The sequence below is a fragment of the Thalassophryne amazonica genome, chromosome 1, assembly GCF_902500255.1.
Source record: "Thalassophryne amazonica chromosome 1, fThaAma1.1, whole genome shotgun sequence".
NCBI lineage: Eukaryota > Metazoa > Chordata > Actinopteri > Batrachoidiformes > Batrachoididae > Thalassophryne > Thalassophryne amazonica.
The window spans coordinates 30287720-30312389 of NC_047103.1; the positions used below are offsets into that span (position 1 = coordinate 30287720).

At 42.1% G+C, this 24670-nt stretch overlaps 1 long non-coding RNA gene across 1 annotated transcript in view; it reads left to right on the forward strand.

The window, feature by feature from the left end:
• The window catches only part of LOC117507815, a 1071732-nt gene that overhangs the window by 64393 nt on the left and 982669 nt on the right, over positions 1–24670 (forward strand). The window lies entirely within an intron of this gene.

Here is a 24670-nt window from a genome sequence, read left to right on the forward strand (position 1 = left end):
TCCTGAGCAGATGGTATCTTTTGCACAGCCACAAAGTGAGCCTCCTTGGAAAACCAGTCAACTATAGTGAGTATGATGGTGTTGCCCTTGGATGAGGGGAGTCCTGTGCCAAAATCCAGGCAGTTACAGAGAAGTCCGAATGGTGCTAATGAGATACCTTACCCCTGGCACAGATGGTGCAGGCCTTGACATAGTCCTGCACATCTGCCTGGACTGCGGGCCACTAGAAGTGCTCTTGGGGATGATAGAGAGTCCTTTGGATTCTGGGATGGCAGGCAAATTTGAAGCTGTGTGTGAATTAAAGAACCACAGACCAGTCCACTGGGGGCATGAATAGCTGCCCAGGAGGTCCTCTTCCAGGATCAGCGTAACATTTCTGGGCCTCCAGGATGACCTTCTCGATGTCCCAGGTGAGAGCTCCAACAATCACTGGAGTGGGAAGGAGGGTGTTTGAATCCAGGTTGTGATCTGGAGCAGCAAACTGATGAGACAGTGCATCAGGTTTGATATTTTTGGAACAGGGTGTGTACATTAACTCAGCCACATGGGGTGTGCAGTCAGTACATTCTGAGTGCCGGTCCCAAGCCCGGATAAATGAGGAGGGTTGTGTCAGGAAGGGCATCTGGCATAAAACAAGCCAACCCAACTATGCAGACTAAGAATCGAATTTCCATACCGGATCGGTCGCAGCCTGGCTTAACATCGTGCCCCACCGGTGCTGTTGCAAAACAGGGTGCCGGTGGAAATTGGGCGAATGCTGGGCGAAGACGATGAAGAAGAGCAGGAGAACATTTCCACAAACAGCAGGAGAAGAAGAAAACTAGAAGGGTGGAAATGAGAGTGGGGACTTTGAATGTTGGTAGTATGACTGGTAGTAAGATTTCTGGAGTGTGTTAGATGAGGTGGTGGGGAGTGTGCCCAAGCATGAAAGAGTGGTGATAGGAGCGGACTTCAATGGGCATGTTGGTGAAGGGACCAGAGGTGATGAGGAAGTAATGGGTAGATATGGTATCAAGGATAGGAATGGGGAAGGACAGATGGCAGTTGATTTTACAAAAAGGATGGAAATGGCTGTGGTGAATACCTACTTTAAGAAAAGGGAGGAGCACAGGGTAACATATAAGAGTGGAAGAAGGTGCACACAGGTGGACTACATTCTTTATAGGAGATGCAAGCTAAAACAAATCAGATACTGTAAGGTTTTGGAAGGAGAGAGTGTCATTAGACAGCATAGGATGGTTGTTTGTAGGATGACTTTAGAGGTAAAGAAGAAGAAGAGAGAGAGAGCTCAACAAAGGATCAGATGGTGGAAGCTGAAGGATGAAGACTGTTGTGTGAAATTTATCGAGCAGGTGAGAGAAGCACTGGTTGGAGGGGAAACAATTTTGTACAAAAGGAAAAGTACTGCAGATGTGGTGAGGGAGACAGCTAGGACAGTACTGGGTATGACATCTGGACAGTGGAAGGAAGACAAGGAGACTTGGTGGTGGAATGAAGAGGTCCAGGAAAGCATAAGGAGAAAGAGGTTGGCGAAAAAGTTTTGGGATAGTCAGAGAGATGAAGAAAGTAGACAGGAGTACAAGGAGATGCAGTGTAAGGCGAAAAGAGAAGTGACAAAAGCGAAGGAAAAGGCATATTGTGAGCTGTACAAGAAGTTGAATAGTAAGGAAGGAGAAAAGGACTTGTACTGATTTGCCAGACAAAGGGACAGAGCTGGAAAGGATGTGCAGCAGGTTAGGGTGGTAAAAAATGCACATGGTAATGTGCTGACAAGTGAGGAGTGTGTGCTGAGAAGGTGGAGGGAATATTTTGAAGAGCTGATGAATAAAGAAAATGAGCGAGAGAAAAGGCTGGATGATGTGGTGAGAGTAAATCAGGAAGTACAAGAGATTAGCAAGGAAGAAGTGAGGGCTGCTATGAAGAGGATGAAGAGTGGAAAGGCAGTTCGTCCAGATGACATTCCATTGGAGGCATGGAAATGTCTAGGAGAGATGCTAGTAGAGTTTCTAACCAGATTGTTTAATAAAATCTTGTAAAGTGAGAGGATGCCTGAGGAGTGGAGACGAAGTGTGCTGGTTCCTATTTTCAAGAACAAGGGTGATGTGCAGAGCTGCAGTAACTACAGAGGCATAAAGCTGATCAGCCACAGCATGAAGTTATGGGAAAGAGTAGTAGAAGCTAGGCTTAGAAAACAGCTGAAGATCTGTGAGCAGCAATATGGTTTCATGCCGAGAAAGAGCACTACAGATGCAATGTTTGCTCTGAGAATACTGTTGGAGAAGTACAGAGAAGACCAGAAAGAGTTACATTGTGTATTTGTGGACTTAGAAAAAGCTTATGATAGGGTGCCAAGAGAAGAGCTGTGGTATTGTATGAGGAAGTCTGGAGTGACAGAGAAGTATGTTAGGGTAGAATAGTGTGACAGCGGTGAAATTGTGATCTGTAGTGAGAGTAGAGAGCAAGTTGAGTCTAGTCTGGAGAAGTGGAGATATGCTTTGGAGAGAAGGGGAATGAAAGTCAGTAGAAGCAAGACTGAGTACATGTGTGTGAATGGGATTGAGCCCAGTGGAATAGTGCAGTTACAAGGAGTAGAAATGGTGAAAGTAGATGAGTTTAAATATTTGGAGTCAACTGTTCAAAGTAATGGAGACTGTGGTAAAGAGGTGAAGAAGAGAGTGAAGGCAGAGTGGAGTGGGTGGAGAAAGGTGGCAGGAGTGATTTGTGACCGAAGAATATCAGCAAGAGTGAAGGGGAAAGTTTACAAGACAGTAGTGAGACCAGCTATGTTGTACGGCTTAGAGACAGTGGCATTAACAAAAGGACAGGAGGCAGAGCTGGAGGTGGCAGAGCTGAAGATGTTGAGATTCTCTTTGGGAGTGACAAGAATGGACAAGATTAGGAATGAACATATCAGAGGGACAGCTCAGGTGGGACATTTTTGAGACAAAATCAGTGAGGTGAGATTGAGATGGTTTGGACATGTGCAGAGGCGGGACCCAGGGTATATAGGGAGAAGGATGCTGAGGATGGAGCCAACAGGCAGGAGGAGAAGAGGGAGACCAAAGAGGAGGTTCATGGATGTGCTGAGAGAGGACATGCAGGTGGTTGGTGTGACAGAGGAAGATACAGAGGACAGGGTGAGATGGAAACGAATGATCTGCTGTGGCGACCATTAACGGGAACAACCGAAATACAAAGAAGAAGAATAAGTCTGTACATAATAGAAAAAATTAAAGCGTCCAAAAAAACAAAGACCACCCGGCCTGTCTGGAGTTAAGGTGTTTAGCGGTTTGGATGTATGATAAGTTCTTGTGATCTGTCCAGACAATAAACTGAACAGATGGACCTTCAAGCCAGTGCCTCCTTGATGGCCAGGAGTTCCCGGTTTCCCACATCATAATTGCGCTGAGCAGGAGACAGACACTGGAAGAAAAAGATGCAAGGGTACAGATGTTGATCGCCCTCGGCTGGCTGGGAGAGGATGGCCCCGATCCTGATGTCAGAGGCATCAACCACAGGCCAGAGGGAAAAAAAAAAAATGTTTAAAAGCTTTAATAGCAAGAGCTGAAGTAGCTGTAGTTATACTTTATTTGTCAACCTTCTGCAACATGAGCCAGCAAAATATTTCTGTCCACTTATTAATTATTGGATTATTTATTATTTATGATTCTAGAATTACTCAAGTTAACTAACAATTAATTTTGCATTACCTAATGTGGTTAGTAATCATTTATTAATGGTGTTCATTAATTTTTAGAAATTATTAAGTGATGTAAGAAGCATTAACTTAATTAACATCAACGCCCTCAATAAATAATTACAAAATACAATTAAATCTTAATTCACGGTTAGATAATACTTATTACTGCATTAATTAATGTACCCTGATTGTAAAGACTTACTAGCCAACATTTTGTATTTTAGTTTTTTTTGTTTTTTGTTTTGTTTTTTAAGAAAATATCAGGCTACTTTTGAGAAGAAAATTCCATCACTATCAGACCAAAATCCAGATTAATGCACAGTGACATTGGTGAGGAATAAGGCGGTGATTTACTAGATGGTTTTACAAGAAAAAAGCCTCAGGGATGTGGCTCTGCCAGCCAGTGAAGACACTTCACTCAGCATGTGAATACTCACATACAGGCTACACATCTGCTTTTATTGCCTAAATTGTCACGACCATAAAAAATTCACAGCACTCCTTTCTGTATGGACACTTAGATTTTGCCATGAAACATTCAACTGCAGAAATAAGTCATTTGATGTGACACAAATATGGATCTGATCGTATTATTGTTGCACACCTGGTGTTATTTTAGAGTAATTAAAATAGTTGTATATTCTTGTCTCCTCCCAACAGAGACACACTGCTTTGTCCAGAAAGGTTTGCTTTAGGGATTGTTTGTTTTTATCTATTCTCAAGCTGTTTCAACCTCTTCGATCCTTGAATGCTTTTAAGGAAAAATGAAAGAAGTGACATGATTGGCCCTGACAGCTACAAGCCCTTACAAAACCTACTGATAATGAATCCCACCTTGCACTTTCCAGCTGTGCTGTTACACCCTACACTTCTTGATTGCACTCTCAGCCCTGAGCTGTGCTCCAACAGTTCTTAAAAATAGAACCTAAAGAGGGTCTCAGGCTCCATTTGCTGTGGAATCCCTTTTATTAGTGACACAAACCTATTTGCTAATGACCATGAACACCAAAAATCTGTGTGAAATGTCTGATCTTGTGTGTATGTGGGCTCATCTTTACACGCTTGATGAATTGTATATTGTGTCACTTTCAGGTTCATGTACTCCAATATTACTTGTGACCTGCAAATTAGAATTGAGTATGTAGGCATGAGGGGTAAAATTGAAAAGCAACACTGCCTCAACTATCCCAATAGGTGCTACCAAGTGTTCTCAATGTGCTTTATTGCCAATTAGAGGGCTATCACTACATGAACCCTTTGAGCTGACTGAAAGTTTCACAATGGCCACCTTTACTCATCTTCAACTCTGCTATGAATTGTAGTGAGAACCCATTCATCTGCTCCACTTGTTGCTGATAAGGGCAGTGACAAAGGCCATCCATTGCTGTCACTCTCTACCAATATTTGTACAATGTCCCAGCTGTGTGTACATCTGCTCAACTCCACTTACACTGTTCATTGAGTTGTCCTTGACAACTGCCAGATCATGGGGGTAGTTTCCTTTCATCTGTCACAGTCATGAGTTTAGACCAGGATATACATATGTGGTATTTTCTGGTAGCCCCATGATAGTACCCCAGTCTAGAGGACCAAGGAGCTAGATTTAGCTGGTTAAACTGAATGTCATCTATCCAGTAAGTTCAAACCATGTTTGAAGCATGCAACCTGTTGTGCCATGGTGTAAGACCCAGGGTTAATGTTCACTGCCAGATTGCACTGGAGGTATTGTAGCACACCACTAAATATCACATTACATATTTAAGAAGAAGGTAATTCACAATGAACATTAGAATACTTCTCGGCTTCACATCAGACCTGTTCCAGATGGGTGTTAAACTCTGGGGCAACAGCGTATTCTCCCACCAACAAGAACCAGCATTAATGACTAGCAGAAGTGAACTGGTGGGATAGTTGAGATAGTTAATTATAAATTTATTGTTATTTACATTAATTATTAAGATCCTATTTTCTTATCTACAATTTGTACATGTTCAATCAAGCCCTTTATTTTGTAATGTGATAATTTCTCAAGAGCCACAATGGAAAAAAGCATTTATGCTTTATCTTATTCATATCACTGATATATTCACCTTTGTATGTATGTTATCATAAAAAAAAACTTTGAATTTTAAAGGTGTATGCAGGCAGTTAGCCTGCACACTGATGTCTGTGACATGTCTTGTAAATCACTCCAGAGGTGTTGTCAGGTTATGAAACAGCATTTTCAGTTTTAGAAGTGCTTATTTGTGGTATCATTTACACAATATATAAGAAAGATGTTATATTTACACACAAACGAAGTGAAATTAGTAGCTAGCCAGCAACATCACCAAGCTAGCATCTATGAAATGTCTTGAAAATCATTCCAGAGGGGTTATCAGGTTACAACAAGATTGTTTCCAGTTTTACAAGTGTTTATTTCTCACTCACTCTTACATGAGAAACATGTTATATTTACACAGAAAGAATGTGGCATGATTCATAGCATAACAATATGAAACAGAATGTGACATTTTAACCTCTTAAAAGGTTAGGTTAGGTTAGGTAAATTGGAATTCTAATCCACCTCACCCAGAGGAAACCCACGCAAACACGGGGAGAACATGCAAACTCCACACAGAAAGGCCACAGGCAGGAATTGAACCCATGACCTTCTCACTGTGAGGCAACAGTGCTAACCACTAAGCCACTGTGCTGCCCTTGCAAAATACAACTGTAACAAAAGTTTCTGCATTTCATTTTCATTTCATGAACCAGGTTAAAGCCTTGTTAAAAATGGCTTTGGACGTCATGGGAAGAGTAACAGGACTTGGCTGCGGATTAGGAGGTATGGGATGAGCTGCTTGGTCTGTTCCCACTGTGACTATGACCCAGAAAAACAACAGAAAATGAATGAATGAATAAATAATTACGATTTTTAATGCATAGATGGATGTAAATGTTTTTTCTCGTGTCACGTCTTATTAGCTTGTGACACCATGCATGTTATCAGTGAAGTAATTTAGCAAATTACTTTATTTGCCAAATGTAGACTACCTTGCTTACAAATTAAATACATTTAGTCATGCATCAAGGTAATTAGACTAAGACTGAAAATGACATTTTAAGGAATCAGATGATGGAAGTGCAACTGTACAGGTCTTGCAACTCAGAATAAGTAGAGATGGAAAAATTGATAGCTTCTGTGGAGACAGCTGTCAGTGACAACTCAAACTCCTCCACAGTAAGACTGTATCATAAGAATCCCTCTAAAAAATGTAAGTTGTGTGGGATGTGTTCAAAGACTCCTTTTTGTCAGTCATTCGCTGAGTGTTTTGACCTAAATAAAGTTGATGCCTTCCATGGCATTAATGCAAGAACCTACTAGTGGACCCCAATGATGATGAAAAATATTAGGTTGATTGGAATGTCATCACCTCTTAATTATTATTGTTATGAATTACTGTTATGGCTATTATACAAATCAGACATTATTACAGCTCACTGTAATAGTTCCACAAAGAAATATGCAAGTGATGATGCATGAGGGAGTAGTGCAGGGCAGCCATGGAAGAAGGCATTCAGTTTGCCTTACCAAGGTTCTGCCAAACATTGACCCTGATTGACGCTATAATGAAGTGTTGAAACAATCACTTAAGGAGTCTTTAGCACAACTGACATGCCCTCCAAAGAAGAAGTGGAACTTGCCATGCAATCCTTCAAGCTGAGTTCATTTAGGCTTTTAAAAGGCATCTCAGTGGTAAAGCATGCTGGTTGGGGAGGGGGGCATTTTCCCTGAGATGGTTAAGTAATCTCTTAAGTGATCTTGATAGATGGTGCTGTGGTTGTTTCTACAAGCCCTCTGGCCCTTGTGCAACCTGATTATACTCTTGGCAGGATGTCTAAGAAATTCTGATGGGCAATGCCAAGTCTGTGCTTGTCATTGATAGTTTTTGACCTACCATGGACAAAGTGCAAACTGGGTAATTTATATTTTCTTGAACCCAGGACTCTGTTTTTAGCACATTATTTGGCTAGGCTTGGTGTAATTAAGATGTGACATTCAGGGTGCATTGTAATGTGAGGCAACTGCGAAGCAGCATTTATGCATGTATGCACTAACCAGGGGCCGATCTAAGGTAGTCCACACTCCCTCTTTTCATGGGTCAAAAAAAAAAAAAAAACCTAAATGCTGTTTCTGAACCCTCTGGTCAGCAATGTTACTCAGCTCGATACATTCATACTAGACAGTGACTCAACAAGGTGCACCAATGGTGTTCACTTTTTTAGCCACAGATATTTAAAAATTTCAACTTAATAAAACCAGCTGCCACAATTGTGACAAGTAGAACATTTGTCCACATTACACTGATTTCAGCCTCCCTTCATTGTCTTTCTCTCTTTGTGAGGTCTGAGTTTGAGGTTTTGTTACTAACTTATAAAATTATTCATGGACTAGCATCTCCCTACCAAGCTGACCTACAGTAAATAAACACTACGTACCGGCCTATGCGCTGCGTTCTAAGGACATAGGACTACTTTGTATCTCAAAGGTTGAAGAAGTCACAGGCCACAGAGCCTTCTCTTATCTTGTGACTGTCTTAGGGAATGATCTAGTACCTGCAGAGATGAAACAGGCTCTGTTGAGACATTCAAGTCCAGACTAAAGACGCATCTATTCACCCTCTTGTGACTATTATCCTGGTGTAGTATGGAATTATGTTTCTTCTCCTTTTAATTCATATTATTAGTAGTAGAACAGATCTCAGCCTCGCTACATTTAAATTCTTAGTGAAGCACCGGTGCTGGTGTCCACCTCAGTATGACCTTTGCTTCTCTGCTTATTAACTACTGGTGAACTAATGCCTTTGATGTAGTTATTTCCAGCTGACTGACTCTGCTCTCTTTCTCTCTTCCTCTGAGGCACTGACAAGCACTTTAATGGATGCTGACCCTGCATCCTACTGTGCTGGACTGACCACAGGACACCTTACCTATTCAAAACCTGGAGGCAGCAACTTGGGCAACACAGTGAATTAGTGGTTAGGACTGTTGCCTCACAGCAAGAAGGTCATGGATGGATTTCCAACTGTGGCCTTGCTGTGTGGAGTTTGCATGTTCAGACCGTGTTTGTGTTGGTTTCATCCCATTTTTAAAGAGATGCAAGTTAGGTGAATTGGAAACTTTAGAATTGCCCAGGTCTCCCTTGCAAAAAAAGATCTCAAGCTCAATGAGACTCACCTGTTTAATAAAGGTTAAACTAAAATTAACAGCACCTAGATGGACATTTTTTTTTTTTTTTTTTGAAATAACAGACTCTGTTTTTATTGCCTTTCTGTTTTTTCTTCTGTTTATTCTGGGTTGTTGTAACTGTTGTAACTTTGTAACTGTTAGAATGGCACAAGCAGTGGGTCACATCCCTGAGTCTGGTGTCCTCGAGGTTTCTTCCTAAAATATGCTAGCTGGAGTTTTTCCTTACCACTGTCGCCTGTGTGCTTGCTCAGAGGTTAATAATGTTAGACCTTAACCGTGTGAACCACCTTGAGGGAGGGTTGTTGTGATCTGGCCCTTTATAAATAAAATTAATTAAATTGAACATGTTATGAAGCATCGTTTCTTTGTGGTTGTATTTTGGACTGAAATATGCACCAAAATACATGAAATGGCACCTAAAAATTAAATATTTCCTGGGGGGGGGCTTCTACACAGACTTACTACACAGGCTTCTACACACACTTACAAAACTGGTGGATTTTCTACACCAGGTATGGAGGATTTGCTGCTGAATGTAAAATCACTGTTGGGTCTTAATGATAAGTGAAGGAAGAATTCAGCAAATGCCAAGTTTTATCCTTCATTTCAGATGAATAGACCAGATGATGCAAAGTGAGGCACTGAAGTTTGCAGATAACATGCTGTGCTTTTATCTTATGGATATGGGAATTTAGTCTTATATTCTGAATAATTTTGTCTATTTGGTAGTAAGATGGCAGTGCACATAGACACAACAGCTCTTTACTCTCACTTTCAGTGCTTTGTTTTGTTTATTATGTACATTCTAATCATCCTAGCAATTTAAAAAAAAAGGAGTTTCTTGCAAAAGGAGTATTACAGGGGAGTCTTCTCATTCATACAACATCCCAGTACACATAACAAGGGACCCTGGTTCTCTGTGGATCATCATCCCAGTGCGAAGGAAGTGGAGGCGGCACAGGGAGCGCAAGTAGAAGTGAAGGTGAGGGCCAGCGGGCTAGCCGTGATACGGAAGCGGACACATAAACCACCACTTCCCAGCCTCTTTCTTGCCAACGTAAGATCCCTCTCTAGTAAAATGGACAAATTGATGCTTCAGGCAGCTTCGGATAACTTCACCAGAGACTGCTGTCTTCTACTCTTTAATGAAACTTGACTACACTCATCCATCTCAGACTCTGCAATCAAGTTAGCATGTTATTCAATGCAGTGCCTCAACAGGACCAGTGACTCCGGTAAGAACAAAGGAGGAGGGTTATGTATGTACATCCACAACAGAGGATGCTGTGATCGCTACCCTCCACACCACGCTGAGCCACATGGGGCAACAGGGTAACAATGCCCATCTTCTCTTCTTGGATTATAGTTCAGTATTCAACACCATCCTCCCCCATGGCCTTGTGAGGAAATTGCTGAACCTCAGTCTACCTCATACCACATGTTTTTGGATTAAAGGGTTTCTGTCAGATTACTCACAGATAGTCAGGGTTGGCATCAGCATATCCACAGCTCTTACACTCAGCACCAGGTCCTCTCAATGCTGGATGCTGGACCCACTGCTCTTCACCATATACACCTCTGACTGCACCCCTGCACACTAGCATCATCTTCATTAAGTATGCGGATGACACCACAGTGGTAAGCTGTATCAATGGAGGAGATGAGTCTGCCTGAACAGGTGATGGTGTGGTGTGGAGATTAAAAATCAACCGTGCTGTTTTGTCACCATGTATATGCCCCCATGCCCATATCCTGAATTCTTAGATGAATTTGGTGAGTTTATACTAACTTGGCAACCCATGCAGATAACATTCTGATTATTGGTGACTTCAACATTCATAAAAATAAGTCTTCTGATCCCTCTGCAAATCATTTATGGACATTATGGATGAATTAGGATTCCAGCAATGCATTCAGGGTTCAACACACATTACTGGAACTACCCTGGATTTTGATCTCATTCACAGTATCGCTGTCATAAATATTGACATCAGGGCTGCGATCGATAGATAGATAGATAGATAGATAGATAGATAGATAGATAGATAGATAGATAATTTATTTCACAAAATTTCAGGTTGTATTGCCCAACCTAAGGCTTAGATAGCAAAAATTAAAGGAAAATAAATTCAGCCAGGTATACTATATATATATATATATATGGACTTCAATAAATATTTTTTCGAAACACCAGAAATTGCATTGCCAACACAAATGACCAATAGGTTGCTCATCTTGGCAAATACCCATGAGAAATGTTGTCATTCTTCAGTTACGTTCATAAGAGTAACTCCATCTCCATCTCTTATGCAACAACAAAACTTTTGTCAAGTGTTCTGACTGCATATTTTTTCAGCAACTGGATTCAGAATAAGGTTTACACTAAAATATCAAAATATCCATAACATAGGTTAGTGCAGGTAAATGTGTCATATACAGTGAAATAATCTCATATAGGCAGATTTATGGAATTTGTTACAAAAGGCACAATGCATATAAAGGAAACTAGAAAAGTGTATCTAGAGTGCAGTATAAAAAGACATTCATGATGATGATGATGATGTAATTAGTTGTTTTTAAATAAGCCTGCCGCACTCTGTGGTTTTGACATAAAAAAAACTTGCCTCAATCTCATGACGTCTATGAAAGAGCTTAAGGATAAATGAAAGATTTGCACTGTGACACTGACATGCAACAAACACTCTCCCTTTCCAGTTTATTAATTTTCTAATTAGTTCTGTAATTCTCCACAACCAATGTGGCAATTAATACACGTCTGAGGATATTTGGTGCAGTATCAGTATAACAGTTCAGCTAAACTGCATAAAATTAATAAGACATAAAATGGGAATGCCATATGTACACTCAACAAAAATATAAGTGCAACACTTTGGTTTTTGCTCCTGTTTTTCATGAGCTGAACTCAGATATCTAAAACATTTTCTATATATACATAAAAGACATATTTCTCTCAAATATTGTTCACAAATCTGTCTTAATCTGTGTAAGTCAGCACTTCTCCTTTGCCGGGATAATACATCCCACCTCACAGGTGTGGCATATCAAGATGTTCATTAGACAGCATGATTACTGCACAGGTGTGCCTTAGGTTGGTCACAATAAAAGGCCACTCTGAAATGTTCAGTGTTATCGCACAGCACAATGCCACAGATGGTTCACACAGGTTTTGAGGGAGCATTCAATTGGCATGCTGACTACATGAATGTCCACCAGAACTGTTGCATGTGAACTGAATATTCATTTCTCTACCATAAGCCAAAGGGAAAATATGTGTCTTAAGTCTGGACTTGAAGCTCTTGACTGAATCTGTTTTATTGATGCAGGGAGAGCATTCCAAAAAACAGGTGCACGATAAGAGAACACTCTGTGACCCACAGACATTTTATTCACCCTCAGGACACAAAGTAGTCCTGCACCCTGAGAACGCAAAGGCGGGGCCGGTACACAGGGTTTAAGTAGGTCAGCTAAGTAGGTAGCAGAACCTTAAAATCTGATCTCACGGGGACTGGAAGCCAGTGAAGAGATGCCAAAATGGGTGTAATGTGGTCAAACTTTCTGCTTCGTGTCAAAAGTCTGGTAGCAGCATTTTGAACCAACTGGAGACCCCTAATGCTAGGCTGCGGTAAATCAGAAAAGAGAACATTGCAGTAGACCACTCTAGAAGAAACAAACACATGAATCTCAGCATCAGCCATAGACAGGATGGGGTGAATCTTTGCTATATTTCGCAGGTGGAAAAAGCAGTCCTCATAGTAACTCTAATGTGGAGGTCAAAGGACAACAACGATCAAAAATTACCCCAAGGTTCCTCACTTTTCCTGGCCGTTAGCTGGTCAAATTGATGTCGATGTCTCACTGGACCAAGAACCATCATTTCAGTCTTATTAGAGTTTAAAAGTAGGACATTGCTAGACATCCAGCTTTTCACTGATGCAAGCCAATCTAAGGATTTTATGTGGATGAGATTTCCAGCAGTTATCAGCATTTATAACTGAGTATCATTAGCATAGCAATGAAAGGCAATCCCAAAACGCTGCAATATGTGCCCAAGGAGGGCTATATAAAGGGAAAAAAGTGGATCATCATATTGTACTTGTTAGGCTGAAAAATAATTTTGGCATTACTGGGAGTGCCCTTGCATGGTTGATGTCATACTTGACCAGTCATTCTCACTGTGTTTTGTACAGTAACACTACCTCTAACCTTAGTGACATGACATTTGGGGTTCCGCATGGGTCTGTTTTAGGCCCCCTGCTTTTCTCCCTTTATATAGCATCCCTTGGGCACATATTGTGGCACTTTCTACAGCTAGCCAGGCCCCTGTAGTCGGTGCGGACCAAGGTAGCTTAGCCGCCGTTAGTTACCCCCTGGCAGATCCCGAGCAGCCGGGAAAGCAGGCTGACTGGGTGACTGTGAGGAGGAAGCGTAGCCCTAAACAGAAGCCCTGTGTACACCGCCAACCCGTTCACATCTCTAACCGTTTTTCCCCACTCGACGACACACCCGCCGAGGATCAAACTCTGGTTATTGGCGACTCTGTTTTGCGAAATGTGAAGTTAGCGACACCAGCAACCATAGTCAATTGTCTTCCGGGGGCCAGAGCAGGCGACATTGAAGGAAATTTGAAACTGCTGGCTAAGGCTAAGCGTAAATTTGGTAAGATTGTAATTCACGTCGGCAGTAATGACACCCGGTTACGCCAATCGGAGGTCACTAAAATTAACATTAAATCGGTGTGTAACTTTGCAAAAACAATGTCGGACTCTGTAGTTTTCTCTGGGCCCCTCCCCAATCAGACCGGGAGTGACATGTTTAGCCGCATGTTCTCCTTGAAATGCTGGCTGTCTGAGTGGTGTCCAAAAATGAGGTGGGCTTCATAGATAATTGGCAAAGCTTCTGGGGAAAACCTGGTCTTGTTAGGAGAGACGGCATCCATCCCACTTTGGATGGAGCAGCTCTCATTTCTAGAAATCTGGCCAATTTTCTTAAATCCTCCAAACCGTGACTATCCAGGGTTGGGACCAGGAAGCAGAGTTGTAGTCTTACACACCTCTCTGCAGCTTCTCTCCCCCTGCCATCCCCTCATTACCCCATCCCCGTAGAGACGGTGCCTGCTCCCAGACTACCAATAACCAGCAAAAATCTATTTAAGCATAAAAATTCAAAAAGAAAAAATAATATAGCACCTTCAACTGCACCACAGACTAAAAGAGTTAAATGTGGTCTATTAAACATTAGGTCTCTCTCTTCTAAGTCCCTGTTGGTAAATGATATAATAATTGATCAACATATTGATTTATTCTGCCTTACAGAAACCTGGTTACAGCAGGATGAATATGTTAGTTTAAATGAGTCAACACCCCCGAGTCACACTAACTGTCAGAATGCTTGTAGCACGGGCTGGGGTGGAGGATTAGCAGCAATCTTCCATTCCAGCTTATTAATTAATCAAAAACCCAGACAGAGCGTTAATTCATTTGAAAGCTTGACTCTTAGTCTTGTCCATCCAAATTGGAAGTCCCAAAAACCAGTTTTATTTGTTATTATCTATCGTCCACCTGCTCGTTACTGTGAGTTTCTCTGTGAATTTTCAGACCTTTTGTCTGACTTAGTGCTTAGCTCAGATAAGATAATTATAGTGGGCGATTTTAACATCCACACAGATGCTGAGAATGACAGCCTCAACACGGCATTTAATCTATTATTAGACTCTATTGGCTTTGCTCAAAAAGTAAATGAGTCCACCCACCACTTTAATCATATCTTAGATCTTGTTCTGACTTATGGTATGGAAATAGAAGACTTAACAGTATTCCCTGAAAACTCCCTTCTGTCTGATCATTTCTTAATAACATTTACATTTACTCTGATGGACTACCCAGCAGTGGGGAATAAGTTTCATTACACTAGAAGTCTTTCAGAAAGCGCTGTAACTAGGTTTAAGGATATGATTCCTTCTTTATGTTCTCTAATGCCATATACCAACACAGTGCAGAGTAGCTACCTAAACTCTGTAAGTGAGATAGAGTATCTCGTCAATAGTTTTACATCCTCATTGAAGACAACTTTGGATGCTGTAGCTCCTCTAAAAAAGAGAGCTTTAAATCAGAAGTGCCTGACTCCGTGGTATAACTCACAAACTCGTAGCTTAAAGCAGATAACCCGTAAGTTGGAGAGGAAATGGCGTCTCACTAATTTAGAAGATCTTCACTTAGCCTGGAAAAAGAGTCTGTTGCTCTATAAAAAAGCCCTCCGTAAAGCTAGGACATCTTTCTACTCATCACTAATTGAAGAAAATAAGAACAACCCCAGGTTTCTTTTCAGCACTGTAGCCAGGCTGACAAAGAGTCAGAGCTCTATTGAGCTGAGTATTCCATTAACTTTAACTAGTAATGACTTCATGACTTTCTTTGCTAACAAAATTTTAACTATTAGAGAAAAAATTACTCATAACCATCCCAAAGACGTATCGTTATCTTTGGCTGCTTTCAGTGATGCCGGTATTTGGTTAGACTCTTTCTCTCCGATTGTTCTGTCTGAGTTATTTTCATTAGTTACTTCATCCAAACCATCAACATGTTTATTAGACCCCATTCCTACCAGGCTGCTCAAGGAAGCCCTACCATTATTTAATGCTTCGATCTTAAATATGATCAATCTATCTTTGTTAGTTGGCTATGTACCACAGGCTTTTAAGGTGGCAGTAATTAAACCATTACTTAAAAAGCCATCACTTGACCCAGCTATCTTAGCTAATTATAGGCCAATCTCCAACCTTCCTTTTCTCTCAAAAATTCTTGAAAGGGTAGTTGTAAAACAGCTAACTGATCATCTGCAGAGGAATGGTCTATTTGAAGAGTTTCAGTCAGGTTTTAGAATTCATCATAGTACAGAAACAGCATTAGTGAAGGTTACAAATGATCTTCTTATGGCCTCGGACAGTGGACTCATCTCTGTGCTTGTTCTGTTAGACCTCAGTGCTGCTTTTGATACTGTTGACCATAAAATTTTATTACAGAGATTAGAGCATGCCATAGGTATTAAAGGCACTGCGCTGCGGTGGTTTGAATCATATTTGTCTAATAGATTACAATTTGTTCATGTAAATGGGGAATCTTCTTCACAGACTAAAGTTAATTATGGAGTTCCACAAGGTTCTGTGCTAGGACCAATTTTATTCACTTTATACATGCTTCCCTTAGGCAGTATTATTAGACTGTATTGCTTAAATTTTCATTGTTACGCAGATGATACCCAGCTTTATCTATCCATGAAGCCAGAGGACACACACCAATTAGCTAAACTGCAGGATTGTCTTACAGACATAAAGACATGGATGACCTCTAATTTCCTGCTTTTAAACTCAGATAAAACTGAAGTTATTGTACTTGGCCCCACAAATCTTAGAAACATGGTGTCTAACCAGATCCTTACTGTGGATGGCATTACCCTGACCTCTAGTAATACTGTGAGAAATCTTGGAGTCATTTTGATCAGGATATGTCATTCAAAGCGCATATTAAACAAATATGTAGGACTGCTTTTTTGCATTTACGCAATATCTCTAAAATCAGAAAGGTCTTGTCTCAGAGTGATGCTGAAAAACTAATTCATGCATTTATTTCCTCTAGGCTGGACTATTGTAATTCATTATTATCAGGTTGTCCTAAAAGTTCCCTAAAAAGCCTTCAGTTAATTCAAAATGCTGCAGCTAGAGTACTGACGGGGACTAGAAGGAGAGAGCATATCTCACCCATATTGGCCTCTCTTCATTGGCTTCCTGTTAATTCTAGAATAGAATTTAAAATTCTTCTTCTTACTTATAAGGTTTGAATAATCAGGTCCCATCTTATCTTAGGGACCTCGTAGTACCATATCACCCCAATAGAGCGCTTCGCTCTCAGACTGCAGGCTTACTTGTAGTTCCTAGGGTTTGTAAGAGTAGAATGGGAGGCAGAGCCTTCAGCTTTCAGGCTCCTCTCCTGTGGAACCAGCTCCCAATTCAGATCAGGGAGACAGACACCCTCTCTACTTTTAAGATTAGGCTTAAAACTTTCCTTTTTGCTAAAGCTTATAGTTAGGGCTGGATCAGGTGACCCTGAACCATCCCTTAGTTATGCTGCTATAGACGTAGACTGCTGGGGGGTTCCCATGATGCACTGTTTCTTTCTCTTTTTGCTCTGTATGCACCACTCTGCATTTAATCATTAGTGATCGATCTCTGCTCCCCTCCACAGCATGTCTTTTTCCTGGTTCTCTCCCTCAGCCCCAACCAGTCCCAGCAGAAGACTGCCCCTCCCTGAGCCTGGTTCTGCTGGAGCTTTCTTCCTGTTAAAAGGGAGTTTTTCCTTCCCACTGTAGCCAAGTGCTTGCTCACAGGGGGTCGTTTTGACCGTTGGGGTTTTACATAATTATTGTATGGCCTTGCCTTACAATATAAAGCGCCTTGGGGCAACTGTTTGTTGTGATTTGGCGCTATATAAAAAAATTGATTGATTGATTGATTGATTGACTTTGGGATTACCTTTCACTGCTTTGCTGATGATACTCAGTTATTGTCATCGTGGCAGTCCCTTGGGGTCAAGGATGACAGTCTTCGCCTATTGTCACTAACCAGTCTGTAGGTGACTGATAAGGCCAATCCTTACTTGGAAGGATCGGTGGCAGTGCGGGCATGTGGTTCCAAGAGGAAATGTATTTTGAGGTATTTGTTGGCGCTCTTTGCATTCTTTTTTCTTCCAACACTGTGGACCTTTTGGACCCCTTCTCTGATGGTGGTTCTCCAGAGAGGTCTGTTTCTTGCTATTTCCTCCCAGTTTGTGAAATCAATGTTGCATTTCTTGAGGTTTGTTTTCAAGCCATCTTTGAAACACTTCTTTTGGCCTCCTCTTGAACTCTTGCTGTCCTTGAGTTGGGAATAGATCTGTTTGGGGAGGCGTTCATCAGGCATCCGTACTACATGACCACTCCATCTTATTTGGTTCTTAATGATGCAGTCTTCAATGCTGGTAGTGCTCGCTTCTTGTAGTACAGTGACGTTGGTTTTCCTGTCTTCCCAGCGGATGTTGAGGATCTTCCGAAAACAGTGTTGGTGAAATTTCTCAAGCATTTTCAGGTGGTGACTGTACAGAGTCCAGGTTTCAGATGCATAAAGGGGCGTTGGTATAATGACAGCCTTATACACCATGAGTTTGGTTTATTTCAGGAGGTCCTGATCGTCAAAGACTCTCGTTTGAAGTTTGCAGAAAGCTGTCCCTGCGCATTTCAGTCGATGTTGTATTTCATCACTAAGGTCAGCGTTTGCTGACAGGTGGCTCCCAAGGTAGCACAAGTGTTCGACATTTCCAGTGGTGTTCCATCAAGTCGCATCATTGGTGGATTGTAAGACAAGGGTTGGGAGGTGGTTTGTAGATTATCTGAGTCTTCTTGATGTTGATGCTCAGCCCAGGTTTTGTGTACCCAAGATGGAGAGCATTCAGTATCTGATTCTCACTGAAAGCCGCTGCTGTTGTCAGCATATTGAAATTCTAGCAGACTTCGCACTGTTGTCTTTGTCTTGCTTTTGAGGCGAGCGAGTTTGAAAAGTTTGCCATCCATTCGGTACAAAATCTCGAAGCCAGGTGGAAGGTCACCTCTTATGATTTGCAGGATTGTTGCAATGAAGATGGCGAAGAGAGTGGATGCTATCACACAACCTTGCTTCATGCCAGAAGTGACTTTGAAGGGTTCAGAACTGTCCCCTTTGGTCTGAACTCTGTCATGCATGTTGTCATGCAACAGTCAGAGAATTCAGATTAATTTGTCAGGGCATCCATATGTGGTGAGTATTTCCCAGAGGAGCTCTCATGAGACACAATTGAAGGCTTTAGAAAGATCAATAAAGGCCATGTAGAGTGGTTGGTGTTTCTCACAACATTTTTCTTGCAGCTGGCGCAGTGAAAAAAATCATATCGGTTGTGCTTCGTGAAGGTCTGAAGCCAGCCTGTGTCTCAGGAAGGATCCTCTCTGACAGCGTTTTGAGGCGGTTGTTCATGATGTGTGCAAGAATCTTTCCTGCAGATGCCAACAAGGAGATCCCGCGGTGTTGGCATCTCTGAAATCAGATGGTGCATCTTCAGTGATGAAAATTTTGATCAGGAGTTGGTGGAACTGATATTGGAATGATTCACCTCCAAATTTGTAGATCTCAGCTGGGATTCCATCAGGACCTGCTGCTTTGTTGTTCTTCATCATTGGAATCATGAGAAGCAGTTTTCTGTCAGTGGCAGCTTTATGATTGAGAAGATCTTATTTCGGTTTTACTTTTCAGGATGGTCATTCCATCCTTACTCCTCAAGAGGAGCTTGCCCAAGTGTGGATGGTCCATAAATGTCCTTTGTGGCATTGAAGAAACCTCTGCAGTCTGTTGGGAAAGTGTAGTGACACGGTGCCACAACAGGGGGCATAAATGAACGGACAATGGAAGGAGTCAAATTATAACACTTTACTGTTGTGAATGTCACAACCAAACACAGCAGATTCAGAATGTGCAACAGTCAATTAATAAAGGTGTCGTGTGGGCAGGCTCGACGATAGGAGACGCCCGTCTGGAAACGAACCGGAACCACACGATTTCCACCGCCACCTGAACCCAAGGAATACTGGAGCCGCCAAGTCCCGGAGTCCCCAGGTGGCCACCTTCCCGGCGTGTCGGATCTGGTACTGCTGGCAGAAAGCAAAAGACAGTCAAAGGGTGGGTGTGTGAACACCCAGTAACAATGGTGGGAATGCCACCTCCACCTCTCACTCAACACGTTGCAGCGGTCTCAGATGAAAAGGAGCGCCGTCTTGCACAGCCTCCGGAAAAACGACCGGTTCTCCTGCAAACACTCACAATAACAGATTTATAAATCTCACAAAAAGGCTGAGAGTATTACCTCCAGATGAAGATGATATCTCGGCAGTTTGGTGGAGGTGTCTTCCTGCTTTTATACCAGATGTGATGATTAGTGACAGCTGTCACGGATGATGGGTGACAGCTGTCACCACGGCTTGTTCCTGAGGCGGCAGCGCCCTCTCGTGCCTGAAGCCCGCACTTCAGGCAGGGCGCCTTCTGGTGGTGGGCCAGCAGTACCTCCTCTTCAGCGGCCCACACAACACAGTCATTGTCATCTGCTAACTGTTGAATTTCTCGAGCTTTTTCTCTCCATCACTGGTTCTTCAGGGTGTTGGTTTTACTCTGAACTGCTGATTTGCACTCCTTGTAAGACTTTCGTTTGGTAGCAGACTGTGGATCATTCTGGAGGATGATGAAAGCTTTCTGTTTTTGGTCATTCATTTTTCTAAGAGTTTCATCATTGTCATCGAACCAGCCCTAATGTTTCCTCTTCTTGCAACCAATGTTTTTTTTCACAAGTGTTGATGATGGCTTGCTTCCAATCTTCTTGAATGGAGTTGTTTGGAGTCTTGTTTTAGAAACTGACCTGGAGATGCTGCTAAAAGTCTACGTGGGTTTTGAGGTCCTCTAGTGCTTCGATGTTGAATTTCTTGAGGCTGACTGTTGTGTTGCAATGTTTCACTTTGGGTCAGAATTTTAGCTTCATAGTGGAAGTGATGACACAGTGATCTGTCCAGCATTCATCTGCTTCAGTGACGGCTCTAGTGAGAATCACATCTTGCTGATCTCGGGATCTTACAATAATGTAATCAATGATATGCCTGTGCTTCGATCTTGGATGTTGCCAGGAGACCTTATACCAATTCTTCTGGCAAAAAATTGTGTTAGTTATCACCAGATTGTGTTCAGCACATTTGGTAAGTAGGAGAGTTCCATTTATGTTGACTTTTCCCACTCCTTCCTTGCTGATGGTTCCTATCCAGAGTTAGCACTCTTTCCTGACTCGGGCATTAAAATCTCCCATGAGAATGATTTTGTCATCCTTTGGAGTGGCAGAAAGGACATTGTCAAGCTCTTCTTTGACTACATCCTCTGCAATGACAGTGGGAGCATACGCGCTGATGATATTTGCATGTTGATTTATGACAAGTTGGATTCAGAGGGTCATGAGGCATGGGGAGATTCTGAGAGGCTGTTCTGTCAGTTTGGAAAGGATGGTGTTTTGTATTACAAAGCCCACACCATGGATCCGTTGACGGTTGTCATAACCTTTCCAGAAGAAGGTGTACTGACTGCCTTCTTCTCTCAGCTGGCCTTCTCCAGCTCTCCAGGTTTCACCAAGAGCTACAATGTCAAGATTAAATTGTTGGAGTTCCTGAGCAATGATGGCAGTTCACCCTTCAGGTCTGTCTGTGTTAGTGTTGTCCATGAGAGTTCTGACATTCAAGGTTCCGAATTTCATTGTTGCAAATTTTCGACCGCATCATGGTGATCCCTCTGGATCCAGTTTTCCAGACAGGATGGTGGTGAAGCAGACTATGCTTAGGGCACCTTTTCTAGCCTCCTCCCAAATCCAAGGGGAGCAGAGCGGATCCTAAAAAGGACTGCTCAGTCGAGAATATTGCTGCTGAACAGCTTTCCTGCTTCTCACCAAAAGCTTAATGACTGAATCAGATATTCACTGCTTCTGTGCCAGTTCTTGACTAAGAGCTCCCAGCTGTCACATAGCCTGCTCCCATCGCCTTTCCCTGATCGCCGAAAGACTTGAAAAACGTGATGTGTGTAGATGACACAAAGATGCCTGTGTGTGTTGTTTTTTTAACATGTACTTGTTGTTGCACTGCAAAAAGCACACTGTCCTTCATAAATCTGCCAGCTGGATCCAATGGCAAGGAAATCAAGATGACTAGAGCAAGCAGATTCATTGCAGCCTTCATCCGCCTTCACAGCCGTTGAGTTAGATAAACTTCTTCCACTTGATCTGCCGTTGAGGTCTTGAGGAAACCTTCATCCGCTGACCCAACCATTGGGCTTCTAGTGCTTCATCCGCCTAGAGACGCCATTGAGGGAAACAGTGTGAGTGACCCCTGGCAGGGACCCTTTCTGGTACTACCACTCTGGGTCAAAGTGGACTATGGAGCAATGATGGCTAAGAGGTGGCTCCACGCTCCTCAAAACTGCTGTTCTCCTGAACTGCAGCCTCACCACCGGATGCAGTTTATAGTTACACCCAGGACATAGTTATACATGCTGATAATTGCTGGTAATCTCATCCACATAAAATTCTTAGAAGATTGCCTTGCATCAGTGAGAAGTTGGATGTCTTTAAACTTCCTATTTTTAAATACTGATAAGTCTGAAATGATGGTTCTTGGTCCAGTGAGACATTGGCATCAATTTGACCAGTTAACGCTTAACCACAGCTCGTGTGTCATACATCACACTGACCTTAGTGAGGAACCTTGGGGTAATTTTTGATCCTACATTGTCCTTTGACCTCCACATTAGAAATATTATGAGGACTGCTTTCTTCCACCTGCGAAATATAGCGAATATTCATCCCACCCCATTTATGGTCTAGTGGTTAAGGTGTTGGGTTTGAGACCAGAAGATCATGGGTTCAAATCCCCACCTGACTGGAAAATCACTAAGGGCCCTTGGACAAGGCCTTTAATTCTCTGTTGCTCCCGGTGTATAGAGGGCACCTTTTATGGCAGCACCCTGACATTGGGGTGAATGTGAGGCATAACTGTAAAGCGCTTTGAGCGTCTGATGCAGATGGAAAAGCGCTATATAAATGCAGTCCATTTGCCATTCTAAATTCGACTACTGCAATGTTCTATTTTCTGGTTTACAGCAGTCCAGCATTAGGGCTCTCCAATTAGTTCAAAATTTTGCAACCAGACTTTTGACATGAAGCAGAAAGTTCGACCACATTACACCCATTTTGGCATCCCTTCACTGACTTCCTGTCCCAGTGAGATCAGACTTTAAGGTTCTGCTACTAGTCCAGGGGTGGCCAAATTCGGTCCTCGAGAGCCACCTTCCTGACACTGTTAGTGGTCTCCCTGCTCCAACACACCTGAATCCAATGAAAGACTCGTTAGCAGACTTTTAATGAGCCTATCATTGGATTCAGGTGTGTTGGAGCAGGGAGACAACTAACAGTGTCAGGAAGGTGGCTCTCGAGGACCGAACTTGGCCACCCCTGTACTAGTCTATAAAATTGTTCACGGACTGGCACCTCCCTACCTAGCTGACCTAATTAAACCTTACGTACTGGCACAGGCTTTGCGTTCCCAGGGTGCAGGACTACTTTGTGTCCCTAGGGTGAATAAGAAGTCTGCGGGTCATAGAGCTTTCTCTTATCATGCCCCTGTTCTGTGGAATGATCTCCCTGCATCAATAAAACAGTTAGATTCTGTGGAGACTTTCAAGTCCAGACTTAAGACAAACATATTTTCCCTTTCATATGGCTAGCATACTGGCATAGTATAGTTCTATGCTTTTTACTCTTTAAATACATTTTATTAGGAAACGGAGCAGGCCACAGCCTCAACTTTACCTAAATTCTGGGTCTTTTAGTGAAGCTTAGGGCTAGTGGCCAGCGATCACCTTAGTATTTCCTGTTTTTCTTGTTGTTTAATGCTGACAAATTACACTGTATTTCTTGTCTTTCTGATGCCTGGTTATGTTTTTTCTCTCTGTTTAAGGTGCAGCTCCATCCAGAGATGGGTGTGGTATTTGTGCTGGAGACCCTCCTGTCCTGTGCACCGACAGCATTTCCTGTATATTCATTTTGTGAATTGTTTTGTAATTTATCTCTGTAGCATGGCCCAAGCAGAGGGTCACCCCTTTGAGTCTGGTCTGCTTGAGGTTTCTTCCTCAGAGGGAGTTTTTCCTTACCATTGCTGCTTTGGGGGTTAATATGTTTAGACCATACTTGTGTGAAGCGTCTTGAGGCAACTCTGTTGTGATTTGGTGCTATGTAAATGAAAATAAATTGAAATTGAAAGCTGCAAAAGTTGCTCAAGGCTACATTCTTAGTCAGAATGACAACAAATGTTGCTTTTGCATCAAAATTCTACCCCAATGTAACAAAATAAACAAATGACAAGCTGTATTCATTAGGACTACCCCATTTAAAGATGTTTAAACATGATTGAAGTTGTTAAGACTACGGACACCCAGAAAGGGGTGAAAGGGGTAGGAATGGCGCTCAGTGCAATAGTTGTATTAGGTCACAGATTTACATAAAATTCTCACAACCATACAATAATACGAGAAGCACCAGGACCCTAAAGACTTGGAACTTTGTTCTTCTGCAAATACTGTATATCTGCATCACCAAACACTTCTGTCCAGCTACTTCATGACTACATAAGCTCATCCCGTTTGCTTGTTTGCAACATGTGTTAATTTCAACCTCTCACCCATGTCAATTTGACTACATAACATGCTTCATCACTGATTTCAACATGGCTAACTATGAAAAAACGTCAATAAAAACAACACTGTAACCTTTATTTTCGAAGTTAGCTTGGAGCAAATGAAGTGGACTATAACTCTAAAAGCACTGTCAAATAGCACTGCAAGATTTTTCAAATAACTAGTTACGAAAACACACCTTGATACGTCCAGAAATTCAAAGGAGAACAAAATCTAATTCTAACAGCCTCCCATGGGGATGAGGAAAAAATAAGCAATGGCATGGTTCAGCTCGCATGCAGTGGGACTCATAGAAGTGTTACACCAGAGCATTATGCACAAGGAAACACAGCAACAGAAAGAATTTTCAACTTACTTGTTTTACTTTGTGAAACAATGTGGCATCCTGGAGG